The sequence below is a fragment of the Ictidomys tridecemlineatus genome, chromosome 11 (assembly GCF_052094955.1).
Source record: "Ictidomys tridecemlineatus isolate mIctTri1 chromosome 11, mIctTri1.hap1, whole genome shotgun sequence".
Lineage (NCBI taxonomy): Eukaryota > Metazoa > Chordata > Mammalia > Rodentia > Sciuridae > Ictidomys > Ictidomys tridecemlineatus.
The window spans coordinates 107565718-107578899 of record NC_135487.1 but is presented as its reverse complement, the minus strand read 5'-3'; the positions used below and the strand labels follow the sequence as shown (position 1 = coordinate 107578899).

Sequence of the window (13182 nt, the reverse complement as noted above, 5' to 3'; positions counted from 1 at the left end):
ACTTTTTTTTTAAAAGCAGCTTTAACGAGATCTTATTATAAAATTACTCTTTTAAAGTATACACTTTAAGGGCTGGGGATGTGTCTCAAGCGGTAGTACGCTGGCCTAGCATGCGTGCGGCCCGGGTTCGATCCTCAGCACCACTTACCAACAAAGATGTTGTGTCCGCCAAGAACTAAAAAATAAATATTAAAAATTCTCTCTCACTCTCTCTAAAAAAATTTAAAAAATAAATAAATAAAGTATACACTTCAAGAACATTCATAGTATGCAACTATTACTACCACCTAATTCCAGAATACTTTAATCACCCCCAGAAGAAATCCCATATCCATTAGCAGTCACTCCTCTCTCCCTCTTCTCCCTAGTACCTGATAATCACCATTCTATTTTCTCCATGGATTTGCCTATTATAGACTTTTCACATAAATTGATTCATACAATTTCATATACAGCTCTAAATTTAAAAAGTTTTTAATTAATATTATGTCAAGTAATTTTCATAACTTAAGAAAGACAGCAAAAAGAGAAAATAGACTAATAGAAAAATAAAAGGCTATGAAATTAGTATTTTATGTCTGTTTCCCAAGTAGGATAATTTTTATAACTTAATACATTTTCAAGAGCTATAATTCCCTAAATATACATTTATCACAACATTTCTCAAGTTGTTTTGTTTTGGCTTTGGTTTTTTGTTTGTTTTGTTTGGCAGTTCTGAGGATTAAACTCAGGGCCTTGGGCATGTTGAGAAAACTATACCACTGAACTATATTTCCAGCCCCGTTTCATGTGTTTTGAACTTATATACAAACTAATGTTTCAAAAAAAAGGGTAATGTATTGATAAGCTATTTTTAAAAGAACTTAACTTTAATTTTTTTAATTTTTAACATGGTGCTAAGGATTGAACCCAAGCCCTCACCTGTGCCAGGCAAGCACTTTACCACTAAGCTACAACTCCAGCCCCTCAATAAGCTCTTGATTTAAAAACAAGTTATCTTTAGCAAATATTACAATAAAGATTGTGGAATAACTTAGGTTATTGTATCAAATGTCAACTAAAGTCCAACTATAGTCCAAAGTTGGCTTGACATTCGTTAGGAGGAAACCAAATTAGTATATATTCTACTTTTCTTAATTAAATGTCTTTTTTAGGGAAAATGCTTTTCATGTAGTAACAACAATCAGCTTACTCAAACTTGCAAAAATTAATTTGCAATAGTGGAAATAAAAGGTTTCAAAAATAACATTATTAACATCTTACAGTTTAATAATAGTAAACTGCCAAAATAATAACATTCATATTTAACAGCATAAAATTATAAAATTTTCTCATTTTAAAGAAGACAAAATACTCACATTTAGGTGATATTACTAAAGACTGTCCTTTTCCTCACACAATGAATACAGAGAGATTTACCAAGTACTGCACTCTTCAGTAGGAGCAAACTGGGCCTTTTCCCTATTTATCAAGGGTGGAGAGGGGGACATTGCATACACTTAGGCTCCAGACACTCTGCAGAGCAGTTCTTCAGCACTATCTCAAAGACAAACTTCCCACACAGTCCTCTCTTGGGTCAAAACAAGGGCAATTACAGGCTGACATAAATTTTAAAAAACAACCAGATTGTCAGGAATAGAGGCCTTTGGGACCTTACGGTCATATTCTCCCAGAGGTCCTTATTATTGACTTAATAAATATTTTGTTTTCTTTATTGAGTTTGACATTCTTCCACTTTGTTTACAAAACATTGGTCTCCACAAGCTAACAAGAATATGGTAAGTGAGGAACAGCCTCATTAATTGTCTTTACATTACTACAGGTGTTGTGACAATCCAACTTTGAAATTTAATTTTGAATTGCCTACAGATAAAGAAGTTGTTCAACCAATTAGAAGTATGAATAACAATTCATAAACTGATATAATGTTAGATGTGTACAAGTTATGTAATCCACATGTCTTTTTTAGGTGTGGAGCTAACAGAAAATTACAACACAAATATATGTGTATTACTAGTTGTTCAATATCTCAGAGCTAATTATAGCAGAGTTGAAATTATGAAAATCCAAACACTTTAACAGAATATGTAAATAACTTCATTATAGTTTTTTAAGATGTCACTTATGTAAATAAATTCTGTTGGATACCAGTAGGCTCACAGTCTCATTTCTTTAAGGCATTCCTAAGGAGGCACCGTTATAAAAGAGTTCTGCCACTAAACTTTAATTTTCCTAGTCACATCTCCTCTGACCTGGTGACTCACCTGTTTTGTCTAATTCTAAACTTTAGTCCCAGCCCAGTTTCTGACTTTGTAACAACTATATTTATGCTGATTCTTCAAGAGCCCTCATCTACTACAGGGAAGAGTTTATGATAAAATCATGATGAAATTTGCCATGAAGTCATGTGTACATTTTAATAATGGGCCCTGTATCTAAAAATTTTTAAATCTATGAACCAAAGAACAATGATCACAGCATTATAATTATTTTGTATTGATTCTAAAATATTATTATATTTTTTAAAGAGAGAGAGAATTTTTTTAATATTTATTTTTTAGTTCTCGGCGGACACAACATCTTTGTTTGTATGTGGTGCTGAGGATCGAACCCGGGCCGCACACATGCCAGGCGAGCGCACTATCACTTGAGCCACATCCCCAGCCCTCTAAAATATTATTGAAATAGACTCAGAATTATATCTTAAAAGAATTAACACTCTACCAGCAACCTTACATTGAAAAACAACAAAACATATAGTACTGGAAATTTTTTAAAGCAACGCTTAATTTCTAAAGAGTTTGGCAGGAACATTTATTTATTATTTATTTGTTTATTTTTACTGGCAATAAAACCCAGGGGCACTTTACCACTGAACAACATTTCCAGTCCTTTCTGATTTTTACTTTGAGACAGGATCTTGCTAAGTTGCTTAGGCTGGCCTCAAACTTGTGATCCTCCTGCCTCATCCTCCCAACTATCTGGGATTACAGGAATGTGCCACCGCCCCTGACTCCAGAAACATTTATTTCTAAAGGGAATACATTTTTGAAAAAAAAATTTAATTATTAGCATATAATAATTTTTAAATTACTTTTACTGTTTGGATAAATCCCAGTTTGAACCTCTACCTAGAAGCAGAATTGTCAGTTTCTGTATTCAAGTGATGTACCTTCAAATACTCAATAAACTATTTATTAATTCATATCATCTTGATGACTCATACGTTCATTCCCACACTAACACTGCCTAAAATTAGTTTGAAATCATTATCACATAAATAATTTGAGTGAATGAAGCCTGTACAATAAACTTCTTTAGAAACCCAAAGTATTGTTATGACCATTATCTTTAAGCTAGAAATATACACACCTGGAACTATTGTTACAAATAATGTAATTCCTTAAGACCCAGGTTATATCTGAGATATTCCAATTCAATGATAATCAGCTTCCTTTAGTTTTACAAAGGATAATTCATTCAGAATTATGCAGTTTCTAATTTTAAAAGTAATTATGCTGGTATTCAGGGGGGAAAAAACAGTGAAAATAGAACATATTTTAAAATTCCACACAGGCTTCTACCACCTGAGCATGCGGGTTTGGTTTTGTTTTTTTTGTTTTTTTGTTTTTTTTTTTCCAGTATGGGGATTGCCCCCAGGAATGCTCTTCCACTAAGATATAGCCCCAGCCATTCCCACCCAGTTTTTTGTTTGTTTGTTTTGTTTGTTTGTTTGTTTGTTTGTTTTGTTTGTTTTGTTTTTTTGAGACAAGGTCTCACCAAGTTACACAATCTGGTTTTGATCCTTCTGCCTCAGCTTCTCAAGTCATTAGGATTACAGGCATGCCACCACACTGGCCATGATCATTCTATTTATAATCATACAGTTAACTGATGTACAATAATATGCATAAAAGAGAAATCTTTTGAAGTTTATTTTTATACTATTACTCAATACACAGCTATCCTCAATAGCTACATACTATTTAAGATAAATATTAACACTATTGGGCTGGAGTTGTAGCTCAATGGTAGAGTACTTGCCTAGCATGTGTGAGGCACTGAGTTGGATTCTCAGCACTGCATATAATTAAATAAAATAAAAGTCCCTCCACAACTGAAAAAAAAAAATTTTTTTAAATATATATTAACTCTGTTGCCTTCCAGCAAGATTCTAAAAAGTTACAAATGTAATCCACTTGTTTTATTTATTTACTTTTAATATTATTTGACTAATGAATATGTAGAAATATCTCACTGTAGTTTTGATTTGCTTTTCTCTCATGATTGAACATCTTTTCATTTACTTATTTGCCATTTTCTCTTTTCCCTATTTTCTAATTGGATTGTTCATATTTTTACTGTTGACTTTTGAGATTTGTTTATATATTCTTTATAGTCTTTTACCACAATTTTTCCCAGTCCATCCTTTTTACAGGTTTTTTTGAGGAAGTTTTTTGGTTTGTTTTTGTTCTTTGTAATCAGGACTGAGAATAGGGGTCTTTTACCTTTGAGATAGGATCTTGCTAAATTTCTAGGGGGAGGTCTTGCTAGACTGCTGAGCCTGGCCTTGAACTTTCGATCATTCTGCCTCCACCTTCTGAGTCACAGGATTACAGACATGCACCACTGCACAGCTTCACAGGGTCTTTTGCAGAGCAAAAGTTTTTAATTTTTTTAATTTTTATTTTTTATTTATATATGACAGCAGAATGCATTACAATTCTTATTACACACAGACAGCACAATTTTTCTATCTCTGGTTGTATACACAGTATATTCACACCAATTTGTCTTCATACCTGTGCTTTGGATAATAATGACCATCACATTCCACCATCATTAATAATGCCATGCCCCCTTCCTTCCCCTCCAATCCCTCTCCCCTATCTGGAGTTCATCTATTCTTCCCATGCTCCGACTCCCTATCCCATTTTGATGAACTTTAATTTATGAAATTATTCTCTTGTGGAACCCTACTTTGAATGTTAAAATCTAAGAACTCTTTGCCTAGTCCTAAGTCCTAAAGACTTTTCCTACATTTTAAAGCTTTTCTTCTTTTTACTTTTTTGTAGTTGTAGATGGATAAAATACCTTTATTTTATGTCTTTTATTTTTATGTGGTGATGTGGATTGAACCCAATACTTCACACATGCTAGGCAAGTGCTCTACCACTGAGCCAAGATTCTCTCATCTGAAAGGATAAAAAAGAAATTGAAATGTAAAGGATAAGGTTTGTCCTGAAAAGTTTTTAAGTTGCATTCGGAACCTGAAATTCATGTGGCAGTAAAACAATTCCCGGAACTGCCCATTAGATGTGTGTCGAAATCTCCCCTGACCACCTAGTTGCTCAACGAGAACCCAAAACCGTGCAGTCCAGCACGTATACACCTCAAGGCTTAAGCCAATCAGTTTGAATGTATACCCCTTCTTCGTATTGACCAATCACCCCCACCCGACCTGATCCCACCAGTGAATGTGCTAATCATGTTTTAGAGTTGTTATTTGATTTTCCCTCGGTATGTGATGATTTGCTAAGGGTTGCTATGATGTATGTAAAGTCCCTGCCCTTTCCAAAGAATGTATATAAGCTCTGCTTAAGTTGTTCTCGGGGCTCTTTGTTCTCTGCTCCTCTGAAGTGAGCTCTGAGCCCCAGCATGCTGGACCCCCAATAAACCCTTTGCTGTTGCATGAGACAGTCTCTTGGTGGTCTTTTCCTCCAACGTTCGCCCGACCTTTTCACATCCACATTCTTTAAGCTCTCTTTTGGCCTTTCCTAGCTATTCCTACAAAGTTCTCACTGCAACCACCATCTTCTCCCTGCAGCAGGCTTCAAAGGTATTGTTTTTAATTTCAGCTACTTCATGTTCATTGTTAGTGCACAGAAATATGTTTCCGTTTTTGTTTTTTTTTCTGTGTTCGCTTGAATCTTGCAGACTTCCATTTTTAATGGAAAATCAATTCAATTTTGGACATGTTGAGGTTTAAATATTCATGAAGCATCTAGAATGTCAATGAAAGTATTAGATATTTGAATCTGGAATTTAGAAAAGATTTTTATTTTTTGTTTTGTTTACAGTACTATGGATTGAACGCAGGGCCTTACACATGCTAGGCAAATGCTCTACCTCTGAACTATCCCCAACCCTTTCTTTTTTTATCCAAGACAGAATCTTACGGGGGGGGGGGGGGGGGGGGGGGGGGGGGGCTGGAGATATAGGTCAATTGTTAGAGTGCTTGTCTTACATGCACAGAGCCCTGGGTTTGAGCCCTAGCAACAACAACAAAAAAGACTCTTGCCAAGGTGCCCGGGCTGGCCTCAAACTTCCAATCCTCCTGCCTCAGCCTCCCAAGTAGGTAGAATTACCAATGTTTACCATGAGCCCAGCCTTGTAATTTTTTTATCATGAAGCAATAGGCTATTTTAAGGTGTTGGGAATGACCTCTACTGAATACAGGGAGAGACTAATGATACAGAGAGGCATGGATACAAAAAAAAAAAAAAAGACTCCAAACAGCTCATTTCTGTGGGTTTCATCCTGCTTGTGATCTTCCATTCCCAACCACTTGCCTATAAGTTTGAACTTGCTTAGCCAGCCTCCACAATTGTATAAACCAATTCCTTGTTATAAAATCCTTAAAATCCAGGTTCTGCTTCTATGTAAGGTTGGAAGGAGATGTACATTGTCAACTGGCATAACTGTTGTGAGTTCATACCACTGATTAGAAGTGAGTAGGGAAAACATCATGTACAACAGAAAAGTAAACAACAAACTTCTACAATACACTGTATCGGGGCAAAAATCTAGGGGACCCCCTTCCAAAGAATTAAATTTTGAGAATATTTGTAATAAGATAGAAATGTCCACTTGGTTTTGCTGTCATATAAAGGCCAGGCTAGGGCTGGGGATGTGGCTCAAGCAGTAGTGCGGTTGCCTGGCATGCGTGTGGCCCAGGTTCAATCCTCAGCACCACATACAAACAAAGATGTTGTGTCCGCTGAAAACTAAAAAAATAAATAAATATTAAAATTCTCTCTCTCTCTCTCTCTCTCTCTCTCTCTCTCTCTCTCTCTCTCTCTCTCTTTAAAAAACAAAACAAAACAAAAATATATAAAGGCCAGGCTAGAGCCAAGTGTGGTGGCATGTGCCTGTAATACCGGTGACTAGGGAGGCTAACACAGAAGGGTTGCAAATTTGAGGCCAGTCTGGGTAACTTAGTGAGAACCTGTCTCAAAGTGAAAAATAAAAAGGACTGGGGATATATCTCAGTGGTAAAGTGCCCCTGGGTTCAATCTTCAGTACTAAAAAAATAAATAAAAGCCAGGCTAGGTTGGGACTGTAACTCAGTAGAGTAGTACTTTTCTACCGAGCTAGGGCCTAGCTTCAATCCTCAGATCTGAGGAAAAAAAAAAAAAAAAAAAAACAGGCTCCATCCCATACATCTATGACTATTTTTATCAATGGTTCTAAGACCATGCAATGGAAAAAGAAGAAGTCTCCTTAACAAATGATGCAAGAACAACTAAAATCCACATGCAAAAGAACAAAGTTGGACCCCACCTCACACTATATTTAAAAAAAAAAAAAACTCAGAATGGGTTAATTACCTAAATATAAGAACTAAAACCATAAAACTCTTAGAAGAAAACATAAGGTAAACTTTCATGATCTTGGATTAGGGGACAGTTTCTTAGATATGACACTAAAAGCATAAGTAACAAAGAAAAAATAGATAAATTGAACCTCATCAAAATTTAAACCTTTTGTGCATGAAAGAATATCACCAATAAAGTAAAAAGATGATCTGATAATATTTGCAAATAATATATTTCTAAAGGTCTATTATCCATAAAATGTAAAGATGTCTTAAGACTCAACAACAAAAAGACGTAGAGTACTTGCCTAGCATGTGCAAAGCCAGGAAAAGAACTTGAATCCACATTTCTCCAAAGACAATGGTAAGCAAAACAAAACAAAACAAAACACACACATACATGAAAATATTATACTAGGGAAATTGGCTACTAGGAAAACCACTATAATGTCTATAATTTAAAAAATAGAAAATAAGAAAAGTTAGTGAGCATATAGAGAAACTGGATGCCTCATACTTTGCTGGTGAAAATGTAAAATGGTGAAAAATATTTTGATGAAAAAGACTCTGGTTCCTATTCAAAAAGTTAAACATAGTTATCCTGTGACCAAACATTTCCACTTCCAAGTACATAACCAAAATAACTGAAAACAGATACTAGCACAAATAAAGGTTCACAGCATCACTATTCATTATTGCCATAACATAAATGCCCATCAACAAATGAATGGATAAACAAATTGTTGGTATATACATATAACTGAACATTATTTGGTGATAAAAACAAATGAGGTGCTGATGTATATCACAATGAGCACAATCCTTAAAAACATGTTGGGCTGGGATTGTGGCTCAGCAGCAGAGCGCTCGCCTAACTCAGGCGGGACCCGGGTTCAATCCTCAGCACCACATTAAAAATAAATAAATAAAGGCATCTACAAAAAGTGTCCATCTACAAAAAAGATTTTTTCTCTCTCTCTCTCTCTCTCTCTCTCTCTCTCTCTCTCTCTCTCTCTCTCTCTCTCTCTAAAAAATGTTAAGTGAAAGAAACTAGACACAAAAGGTCACATGCCGCAGTCTGGCTGGGCAAACGAACGGGGGCGGGGTGACGAGCAACTTGTGAAGGTTGATGCAGCAGGAGCCGCTTTATTGTAGGAGAGTAGGGGTATATATACATAACTGAATACACAGCTTGTTCTTAATTAACATACACTAGATACAGCAGTCAACCAATAAGGAATCCTCATCATCTTAATGGTTACACACAGTTTAACTTAATTGACATAATCTAGACACAGCAGTCAGTCATTAAGGAATCTCCATTATCTTAATGTCTCGCTGGCATTACTCAGAAACCATTCCTCCTAGCATACTGACAGGCACTATCTTAACTTGTCTGTGGCCCTCACCAGTCACATATTGTATAATTCCATTTATATGAAATATCCAGAATAAGTAAATCCACCTTGGTGGTTTCCAGGTGGTTGAGAGAAATAGCTTAATGGGTATGGTCTGGTCCCTCCCATAGGAGTGATAAAAATGTTTTTGTTTTTGTAAGTTGCATATTTGGGGAATTTGGGATTTTGTTTTTTTAGTTACAAATGGACCCAATACCTTTACTTATTTATCTTTTTGTGGTGTTGAGGATTGAACACAGTGCCTCACACATGCTAGGCCGTGCCACAACCCCAGCCCCTGATAAAAATGTTTTGAAACTAGACAGAGGTGGTAATTGTACGACATTTTGAATGTGCTAAATGCCATTGAATTGTTCACTATAAAAATCATTAATTTTGGACTGGGGTTGTGGCTCAGCGGTAGAGTGCTCACCTAGCATGTGCAAGGCCCTGGGTTCGGTCCGCAGCACCACATAAAAATAAATAAATAAAGATATTGTGTACAACTAAAATATTTTTTTAAAAATCATTAATTTTCTCAGCAGCTCTGGAGACTGGAGGCAGGAGGATTGCAGGTTCAAAGCTAGTCTCAGCAAAATAGTGAGGCTCTAAGCAACTTAGTGAAAACCTGTCTCACAAAGGGCTGGAGATGTGCCTCAGTGGTTAAGTGTCCCTGAGTTTTTAGGGCTCAGATGTGGCTCAGTGGTACAGTGCTTGCCTAACATGCATGAAGCCCTGGGTTCAATCCCTAGTACTACAAACAAACAAACCCTCTGTTTACACCAGGCATGATGATGCATAGTAACTCTGGAGGCTGAGACAAAAGGATCTCAAGTTCAAGGCAGCCTCAACAATTTAACAAGTCCCTGTCTCAAAATAAAAATTTTAAAAATGGCTAAAGATGTAGTTCAGTGGTAAAAAGCATCAAATCTCCGATAGCAAAAAAATAAAAATTCAAAATAATTAATAATATATATATATATTTTAAATATTTTTTTTCTGAGAGAGAGAGAGAGAGAGAGAATTTTTTTACTGTTTATTTTTTAGTTTTCGGCAGACACAACATCTTTGTTTGTATGTGGTGCTGGATTGAACCCAGGCTGCACGCATGCCAGGCTAGCGCGCTACCGCTTGAGCCACATTCTCAGCCCAAATAATATATTTTTAAATCATTAATTTTATATTATATGAATCTCACTTGAATTTTTTAAAAAATAACTCAGGCTTTATAGATGGAGTTCATAGTAAGGACCAAAAATAATGTTTCTTGGGCTGGGGATGTGACTCAACAGGTAGCGCGCTCGCCTGGCATGTGTGTGGCCCGGGTTCGAGCCTCAGCACCACATACAAACAAAGATGTTGTGTCCGCCGATGACTAAAAAATAAATATTAAAAATTCTCTCTCACTCTCTCTTTAAAAAAAAAAAACAATGTTTCTTTAAAGTACTAATTTTCATAAATTTTATGTTCAGAATTTCATTCCAAGTGAATTCCATTTGGGGTTTTGAAATTATTTCACTGAATTTGAAAAACAAACTAGATGTGGCTTTCAACCCTAAACAAAACAGTAGGAATTACAGTTAAAAGATAGGTGACTTAGTTGTTGTTTTTTTTCCTCAAGTGTTTTAAAACACATTTGAGGTTTCTGATAGCAAAAGGAAATCTTATTAAATACAGCTGGATCATTTCTACATAATTGGCTTTTCATTCTTAATCTGGTTTTGAACTGTTTACTCCACTTTAGTAATTAACCATATCAGCCTCATTAATGAAACAGAAACTGCCACTTCTATTCATTTATAAAAGGCTTGTCACACAAAATTTAAACAAAGAATGAGATCTGGACAAAGCAATAGCCCCTTAAAAGCTACTTCCACTAATTACAGGAATATTCTAGCTATTTTGTTGCTATTTTCCATGTATCCTGAAAGATTCTTGAAGACCTACAGCATTTCTCGTGGCATAATTGGTTAATCTAAATTGTTTTTTGCTAGGGTAATTTCTTGGGGATTGGGGGTTTTGGGGATCAAACCAAGGGCCTTGCACATACTGGGCAAATGAGCTACACCTGAGCTATATCCCTAGCCCAAAGGTAATTATTTTAATAGTACTTTTTATCCATTCACATGAAAAGCTGAGTTTTGGGCTACTTATTTATATCTATAAATAAAAACCAGATTCCTATTTAATCAAGCCACTCTTAGAGATGTTAATTTCTATTCTAACTAGTTTTTTCCCCAACATGAAAAAGATGTATTTCTTAGCTTAACATGTATTTCTTGTGAAACAGCACAAGCAAACTTAGCAGTTTATGTACCCAAACACAAAATTATATTTAAATATTCAATGTTAAAAGTTTGCTTATGGGGCTGGGGATGTGGCTCAAGCGGTAGCGCGCTCGCCTGGCCTGCGTGCGGCCCGGGTTCGATCCTCAGCACCACATACCAACAGGGATGTTGTGTCCGCTGAGAACTAAAAAATAATAAATATCAAAAAAAAATTCTCACTCTCTCTCTCTCTCTCTCTCCTCTCTCACTCTCTCTTTAAAAAAAAAAGTTTGCTTATAAGGATTTAATGAGAATGCCACAAAGTTTTAAGTGACTTATAGAAATCCAAAGTCACTGTGATTACAGATTCATGCCACCAAGCCCTAATGTCTAATATTTTTTTTCATAACACCAGTCAAAATCTTCTGGGAAAAATATTACTTTTTCTGAAGTGAGAAGATGTATGAGCACCTATTAAGGGACCTCACTCCTAAAAGAAACAAAAACAAAACCCTGGTTTAAATAGCCAAGTGGGGTTGGAGTTGTGGCTCAGTGGTAGAGAGTTTGCCTAGCATCTGTGAGGCCCTGGGTTCAATCCTCAGCACCACATAAAGATAAATAAATAAATGTATTGTGTCCATCTACAATTTAAAAATATTTTAAATAAATAAATAGCCAAATGAATTATCTTTGTATAAGTGAAAGAATTGAATAGTATCAAAGAATCTGGGATTTCACAATGTATGTATGATTCTAATACTCTTTACCTGAAAATCTCACCATTGTTTTCAAAATGTCAGCTGTTTTGTGTAAATGTGCTTTAGAATGCAAAATTAAATACTCTAAGATGTTTTCCATTATACCCCCCTTTTAAAAATCAATCATATTTTGGCATAATAGTATAGAAATGCACATGATTTGTCCAGTGTCTCTGTCTCTCTCTCTCAGCAATGTCAGTCTGCTTTGTGTAACAGGGCACTGACAGACCAGCTCAGGCTCTAACTATAAAGGGGAAAAATTATTCACATTTTTCACATTTTTAACGTAGTGTTTGACAGAGTTTGAATGGGTATTTTTAAAGTTATCTATGGAGGAGGATGTTTGCTTTTTCTTGTTTTTTAACTTACTCAAGTAATTCTTTGTTAGTAGTTCTTCTGGCTCCTGCCAGAATGAACTTGTATCATTCTGACAAGATGCAGAAGTAGTGCTAATAGTTAGTAAAAGCATTAAAGCATTAACCTTTAGCAACCTCATTTTTCATTTGGCACACATATATAAGTATTTTATCAAGCTAAAGTTAAACACTAAAAATTAGAGTGAAAACTTGATCCATTTCCTTTAGCCTAAAAAGAATAAGTGAAAAAAAGCAAAGACATTAGAAGAGACAGTGTTTTAGTGTTGATTAGCATAATTCTATTCACTTACAACTGGTGAAACTAAAATTTCAGATACGAAATTGCTTTAGAAACATTCATGACAATCATCACTTGAACTTCAGCATTTCAAGATTATAGAACTGATATTAGCAGTAATTAATTTCTTATACATTGCATAAGAACTCTAGATTCAAGAATTTTCAGATGAGAATAGATTAGATAGCAGTCTCCCCCAAGTGATAAATTTAATTCAGTTCAATTTACAGTCATTCACAGCATACCCCAATAGTAGATTCTCAACAGACATTAATGACTAGCTGAAACTTCTTGGCTCATGACTATAACCCAGAAACTTCACTGGCCACCGAAAGAATGCAAAGATAAATACAACTTAATTCCTTTCTAGGTGGAAAGTAAGAAATGTATACATGTAATTTTACAAAGGATAGAATGTAATAAATACTATGCATTGTGATGAATACTATAGGGACATGGTAAAGGAAGAAATAAAAATTAGCACAGCTCACAATAAACATTTGTAATTG

The 13182-nt window shown here is 35.3% G+C and overlaps 1 protein-coding gene across 1 annotated transcript in view; it reads right to left on the bottom strand.

Moving 5' to 3' along the window:
* The window catches only part of LOC101962886 (bile acid receptor), a 39247-nt gene extending 37723 nt beyond the window's left edge, over positions 1-1524 (bottom strand). The window contains exon 1 of the mRNA XM_005334944.2: positions 1359-1524. The gene's annotated coding sequence lies outside the window, so the exon portion shown is untranslated. The remainder of the gene's footprint in view (positions 1-1358) is intronic.
* Between the last annotated feature and the right edge of the window lie 11658 nt (positions 1525-13182).